This window comes from Carassius gibelio, chromosome B2 (genome assembly GCF_023724105.1).
Source record: "Carassius gibelio isolate Cgi1373 ecotype wild population from Czech Republic chromosome B2, carGib1.2-hapl.c, whole genome shotgun sequence".
NCBI classification, from domain to species: Eukaryota; Metazoa; Chordata; class Actinopteri; order Cypriniformes; family Cyprinidae; genus Carassius; species Carassius gibelio.
Window position 1 is genome coordinate 30494490 of NC_068397.1, and position 7450 is coordinate 30501939.

General features: G+C 35.6%; 1 protein-coding gene across 1 annotated transcript in view; it reads right to left on the bottom strand.

Moving 5' to 3' along the window:
* Nucleotides 1-6928, bottom strand: part of LOC127951548 (neurocan core protein) — a 69007-nt gene extending 62079 nt beyond the window's left edge. The window contains exon 1 of the mRNA XM_052549494.1: nucleotides 6608-6928. The gene's annotated coding sequence lies outside the window, so the exon portion shown is untranslated. The remainder of the gene's footprint in view (nucleotides 1-6607) is intronic.
* Between the last annotated feature and the right edge of the window lie 522 nt (nucleotides 6929-7450).

The following is a 7450-nucleotide window of genomic DNA, read 5'->3' on the forward strand; positions in this document are numbered from 1 at the left end:
GAACTGACCATTGTTTTTTTCTACTTATTAGAAATGGGATCTTTACAGCCATTTAAAGTGTAATAATGTCCCGTATCTTGAAAATGCTGCAGTAAAATGGTTTGATATGAGGTGTGCATATAGTATGGGACGTCCCTGATAAGAACTGACTATTGTTTTTTTCTACTTATTAGAAATGGGGTCTTTATAGCCCTCTAAATCATTGTATTGTCCCATATCTGAAAAATGCTGCAGTAAAATGGTTTGAAATGAGGTGTGCATATAGTATGGGACATCCCAGATAAGAACTGACTGTTGTTTTTTTCTACTTATTAGAAATGATGTCTTTATAGCCCTCCAAATCACCATTTGGACCCATATCTCGAAAATGCTGCAGTAAAATGGTTTGATATGAGGTGTGCATATAGTATGGCATGTCCTTTATAAGAACTGACCATTGTTTTTTTCTACTTATTAGAAATTATGTCTTTATAGCCCTCCAAATCACCATTTGGACCCATATCTCAAAAATGCTGCAGTAAAATGGTTTGATATGAGGTGTGCATATAGTATGGCATATCCTTTATAAGAACTGACCATTGTTTTTTTCTACTTATTAGAAATGGGGTCTTTATAGCCCTTTAAAGTGTAATAATGTCCCATATCTCAAAAATGCTGCAGTAAAAGGGTTTGATATGAGGTGTGCATATAGTATGGGATGTCCTTTATAAGAACTGACCATTGTTTTTTTCTACTTATTAGAAATGATGTCTTTATAGCCCTCCAAATCACCATTTGGACCCATATCTCAAAAATGCTGCAGTAAAAGGGTTTGATATGAGGTGTGCATATAGTATGGGATGTCCTTTATAAGAACTGACCATTGTTTTTTTCTACTTATTAGAAATGGGATCTTTATGACCCTTTAAATTGTAATAATGTCCCATATCTTGAAAATGCTGCAGTAAAATGGTTTGATATGAGGTGTGCATATAGTATGGGACATCCCTGATAAGAACTGACTGTTGCTTTTTTCTACTTATTAGAAATGGGATCCTTACAGCCATTTAAAATGTAATAATGTCCCATATCTCGAAAATGCTGCAGTAAAATGGTTTGATATGAGGTGTGCATATAGTATGGCATGTCCTTTATAAGAACTGACCATTGTTTTTTTCTACTTATTAGAAATTATGTCTTTACAGCCCTCCAAATCACCATTTGGACCCATATCTCAAAAATGCTGCAGTAAAATGGTTTGATATGATGTGTGCATATAATATGGGACGTCCCTGATAAGAACTGACTATTCTATTTTTCTACTTATTAGAAATGGGATCTTTATAGCCCTTTAAAGTGTAATAATGTCCCATATCTCAAAAATGCTGCAGTAAAAGGGTTTGATATGAGGTGTGCATATAGTATGGGATGTCCTTTATAAGAACTGACCATTGTTTTTTTCTACTTATTAGAAATGATGTCTTTATAGCCCTCCAAATCACCATTTGGACCCATATCTCAAAAATGCTGCAGTAAAAGGGTTTGATATGAGGTGTGCATATAGTATGGGATGTCCTTTATAAGAACTGACCATTGTTTTTTTCTACTTATTAGAAATGGGATCTTTACAGCCCTTTAAAGTGTATTAATGTCCCATATCTTGAAAATGCTGCAGTAAAATGGTTTGATATGAGGTGTGCATATAGTATGGGATGTCCCTGATAAGAACTGACTTTTGTTTTTTTCTACTTATTAGAAATGGGATCTTTATAGCCCTTTAAAGTGTAATAATGTCCCATATCTTGAAAATGCTGCAGTAAAATGGTTTGATATGAGGTGTGCATATAGTGTGGGAGGTCCCTGATAAGAACTGACTTTTGTTTTTTTCTACTTATTAGAAATGGGAACTTTACAGCCATTTAAAATGTAATAATGTCTCGAATCTTAAAAATGCTGCAGTAAAATGGTTTGATATGAGGTGTGCAAATAGTATGGGACGTCCCTTTTAGGAACAGACCATTGTTTTCTTCTACTTATTAGAAATGGGATCTTTACAGCCATTTAAAGTGTAATAATGTCCCATATCTCGAAAATGCTGCAGTAAAATGGTTTGATATGAGGTGTGCATATAGTATGGCATGTCCTTTATAAGAACATGCCATTGTTTTTTTCTACTTATTAGAAATGGGATCTTTATAGCCCTTTAAAGTGTAATAATGTCCCATATCTTGAAAATGCTGCAGTAAAATGGTTTGATATGAGGTGTGCAAATAGTATGGGACGTCCCTTATAGGAACAGACCATTGTTTTCTTCTACTTATTAGAAATGGGATCTTTACAGCCATTTAAAGTGTAATAATGTCCCATATCTCGAAAATGCTGCAGTAAAATGTTTTGATATGAGGTGTGCATATAGTATGGCATGTCCTTTATAAGAAATGACCATTGTTTTTTTCTACTTATTAGAAATGGGATCTTTACAGCCCTTTAAAATGTAATAATGTCTTGAATCTTAAAAATGCTGCAGTAAAATGGTTTGATATGAGGTGTGCAAATAGTATGGGACGTCCCTTATAGGAACAGACCATTGTTTTCTTCTACTTATTAGAAATGGGATCTTTACAGCCATTTAAAGTGTAATAATGTCCCATATCTCGAAAATGCTTCAGTAAAATGGTTTGATATGATGTGTGCATATAATATGGGACGTCCCTGATAAGAACTGACTATTCTATTTTTCTACTTATTAGAAATGGGATCTTTATAGCCCTTTAAAGTGTAATAATGTCCCATATCTTGAAAATGCTGCAGTAAAATGGTTTGATATCAGGTGTGCATATAGTATGGGATGTCCCTAAAAAGAACTGATATTTGTTTTTTTCTACTTATTAGAAATGGGATCTTTATAGCCCTTTAAATTCTAATAATGTCCCATATCTCGTAAATGCTGCAGTAAAAGGGTTTGATATGAGGTGTGCATATAGTATGGGATGTCCTTTATAAGAACTGACCATTGTTTTTTTCTACTTATTAGAAATGATGTCTTTATAGCCCTCCAAATCACCATTTGGACCCATATCTCAAAAATGCTGCAGTAAAATGGTTTGATATGAAGTGTGCAAATAGTATGGGACGTCCCTTATAGGAACAGACCATTGTTTTTTTCTACTTATTAGAAATGGGATCTTTACAGCCCTTTAAAGTGTAATAATGTCCCATATCTCGAAAATGCTGCAGTAAAATGGTTTGATATGAGGTATGCATATAGTATGGCATGTCCTTTATAAGAAATGACCATTGTTTTTTTCTACTTATTAGAAATTATGTCTTTATAGCCCTCCAAATCACCATTTGGACCCATATCTCAAAAATGCTGCAGTAAAATGGTTTGATATCAGGTGTGCATATAGTATGGGATGTCCCTGATAAGAACTGATATTTGTTTTTTTCTACTTATTAGAAATGGGATCTTTATAGCCCTTTATATTCTAATAATGTCCCATATCTCGTAAATGCTGCAGTAAAAGGGTTTGATATGAGGTGTGCATATAGTATGGGATGTCCTTTATAAGAACTGACCATTGTTTTTTTCTACTTATTAGAAATGATGTCTTTATAGCCCTCCAAATCACCATTTGGACCCATATCTCAAAAATGCTGCAGTAAAATGGTTTGATATGAGGTGTGCAAATAGTATGGGACGTCCCTTATAGGAACAGACCATTGTTTTTTTCTACTTATTAGAAATGGGATCTTTACAGCCCTTTAAAGTGTAATAATGTCCCATATCTCGAAAATGCTGCAGTAAAATGGTTTGATATGAGGTATGCATATAGTATGGCATGTCCTTTATAAGAAATGACCATTGTTTTTTTCTACTTATTAGAAATTATGTCTTTATAGCCCTCCAAATCACCATTTGGACCCATATCTCAAAAATGCTGCAGTAAAATGGTTTGATATCAGGTGTGCATATAGTATGGGATGTCCCTGATAAGAACTGATATTTGTTTTTTTCTACTTATTAGAAATGGGATCTTTATAGCCCTTTAAATTCTAATAATGTCCCATATCTCGTAAATGCTGCAGTAAAAGGGTTTGATATGAGGTGTGCATATAGTATGGGATGTCCTTTATAAGAACTGACCATTGTTTTTTTCTACTTATTAGAAATGATGTCTTTATAGCCCTCCAAATCACCATTTGGACCCATATCTCAAAAATGCTGCAGTAAAATGGTTTGATATGAGGTGTGCAAATAGTATGGGACGTCCCTTATAGGAACAGACCATTGTTTTTTTCTACTTATTAGAAATGGGATCTTTACAGCCCTTTAAAGTGTAATAATGTCCCATATCTCGAAAATGCTGCAGTAAAATGGTTTGATATGAGGTATGCATATAGTATGGCATGTCCTTTATAAGAAATGACCATTGTTTTTTTCTACTTATTAGAAATTATGTCTTTATAGCCCTCCAAATCACCATTTGGACCCATATCTCAAAAATGCTGCAGTAAAATGGTTTGATATCAGGTGTGCATATAGTATGGGATGTCCCTGATAAGAACTGATATTTGTTTTTTTCTACTTATTAGAAATGGGATCTTTACAGCCCTTTAAAGTGTAATAATGTCCCATATCTCGAAAATGCTGCAGTAAAATGGTTTGATATGAGGTATGCATATAGTATGGCATGTCCTTTATAAGAAATGACCATTGTTTTTTTCTACTTATTAGAAATTATGTCTTTATAGCCCTCCAAATCACCATTTGGACCCATATCTCAAAAATGCTGCAGTAAAATGGTTTGATATCAGGTGTGCATATAGTATGGGATGTCCCTGATAAGAACTGATATTTGTTTTTTTCTACTTATTAGAAATGGGATCTTTATAGCCCTTTAAATTCTAATAATGTCCCATATCTCGTAAATGCTGCAGTAAAATGGTTTGATATGAGGTGTGCATATAGTATGGGATGTCCCTGATAAGAACTGACCATTGTTTTTTTCTACTTATTATAAATGGTGTCTTTATAGCCATCGAAATCACCATTTGGACCCATATGTCAAAAATGCTGCAGTAAAAGGTTTTGATATGAGGTGTGCATATAGTATGGGAAATCCCTTATAGGAACAGACTATTGTTTTTTTCTACTTATTAGAAATGGTGTCTTTATAGCCCTTTAAATCATTGTATTGTCCCATATATTAAAAATGCTGCAGTAAAATGGTTTCATATGAAGTGTGCATATAGTATGGGATGTCCCTGATAAGAACTGACCTTTGTTTTTTTCTACTTGTTAGAAATGTTGACTTTATAGCCCTCTAAATCGCGATATGGACGCATATCTCAAAAATGCTGCAGTAAAATGGTTTGATATGAGGTTTGCATATAGTTTAGGATGTCCCTTATATGAACTGACCTTTGTTTTTTTTTCTACTTATTAGAAATAGGGTTGTGATGAGTGGGGCGGGGCCGCGAGCCATGAGAACGGAATGAGGCTAGTGGAGTGACTGGAAATGAGCGACGCCTGCTCCACTCACCGGCCTCGCGTCCCGCGGTGGAGATGGAAGGATACAAAAGAGGGTGCGACGACAGTGAACAACGAGAGAGGGCCAGGCCAGGCCATGATTTTAGTTTGTGTTTGGTTTTTGTTTGTAAGCGACAGTCGTCCGTGAAGGGCTGTCGCAGTGTTTTGTGTTTATTTTGTTATTAAAAGCCTTATTTGATTGATGGCCGGTTTCCGCCTCCTCCTTCCTGTGGATAAAAAGTTTTGTACTCCGCTATAGGGGTCTTTATAGCCCTCTTAATCGCCATATGGACCCATATCTCAAAAATGCTTTAGCAAAATGATTTTTTGTGTATATAGTATGGGACGTCCCTGATAAGAACTGACCATTGTTTTTTTCTATTTATTAGAAATATGATCTTTATAACCCTTTAAAGTGTAATAATGTCCCATATCTCAAAAATGCTGTTGTACAATGGTTTGATATGAAGTTTGCATATAGTATGCGAAGTCCCTTATAAGAACTGACCATTGTTTTTTTCTACTTGTTAGAAATGGGATCTTAAAAGACTTGTAAAGTGTAATATTACCCTATATCTCTAAAAGTCTCCAGTAAAATGGTTTTATGTGAGGTATGGATATAGTATGGGATGTCTTCTTTAAGAACTGACCTTTAATTGCTTCTTTCTCATCATAAAAAAGTGTCTTCTAAATCAATGAATGTCCCATATCTCGTTTTCTACTAATAATTGTAATGCTTTGAAAGGCTGAAAATTATAGTAATACAGAGCAGTCAAGGAAAACAATAAGTTACACGAATATTAGAGCAGATGGGCGAAAAAGGTCGTCATAGATCAAATCTGAACGTATAGATGAAAAGCGCTCTAAAAGCGCGTTCCCTCTCTGTTGTTCCTGCTATTGCCGTAATTATAGTAATACACGCGCATATAAATTTCACTCGCGGCTGGCTTGACGGTGTTTTTCTGAAGTGCGGCTGGCTTGACCGCAGTTCTACATCGGATTTGAAAGATCCACTAAATCAGACATCCATCCACCAAAACCTCTACTGCTACATTAATCCGCAACTAACAGTTAATGAAAAGGTTTCCTTTTTACCCGGAGTCGTTCACGTTGTCAGAGCTGAGAGCACGAGTCCACACCGGCCGACCGACTGAAGATCAGCTGAGAACCGGTGCCTCTGGCGGAGAAAGAGCCGAGCCGAGCCGAACCGAGCCGAGCCGAGCCGAACTGAGCCGAGTCTGCTGGAACTTCAGTCACGTGAAATTAAATGAACTACACGAAAGAAGCTGTGATTGCTCTCGAACAGTTTGTGACGGTAAAGCAATGACAAGCACCGGCTCATCCGCGGAGAAACGGGCACAAGAGAGACGCGCAGTTTATCCCCGGTCTCTCCGCAGCGGAGCCTCCGTCTACTGAGAGATCAGAAACAAAAGCGTGTGCTGGAGAAGAAGAGAGGAGCACAGCCCTCCACAAAACCCCCTCCCGGACCTGAGAGAGAGAGAGAGAGAGAGAGAGAGAGAGAGAGAGAGAGAGAGAGAGAGAGAGAGAGAGAGACATACCGATCCTCTTTAATATTAATATTTAATATGCCCCTTTATATATATATATATATATATATATATATATATATATATATATATATATATATATATATATATATAGGTGCTGGTCATATAATTAGAATATCATCAAAAAGTTGATTTATTTCACCAATTCCATTCAAAAAGTGAAACTTGAATATTATATTAATTTATTACACACAGACGGATATATTTCACATGTTTATTTCTTTTAATTTTGATGATTATAACTTACAACTAAGAAAAATCCCAGAAAATTTGAATATTGTGAAAAGATTCAATATTGAAGACACCTGGTGCCAGACTCTACTCAGATAATTATCTCAAAACACCTGCAAAGGCCTTTAAATGGTCTCTC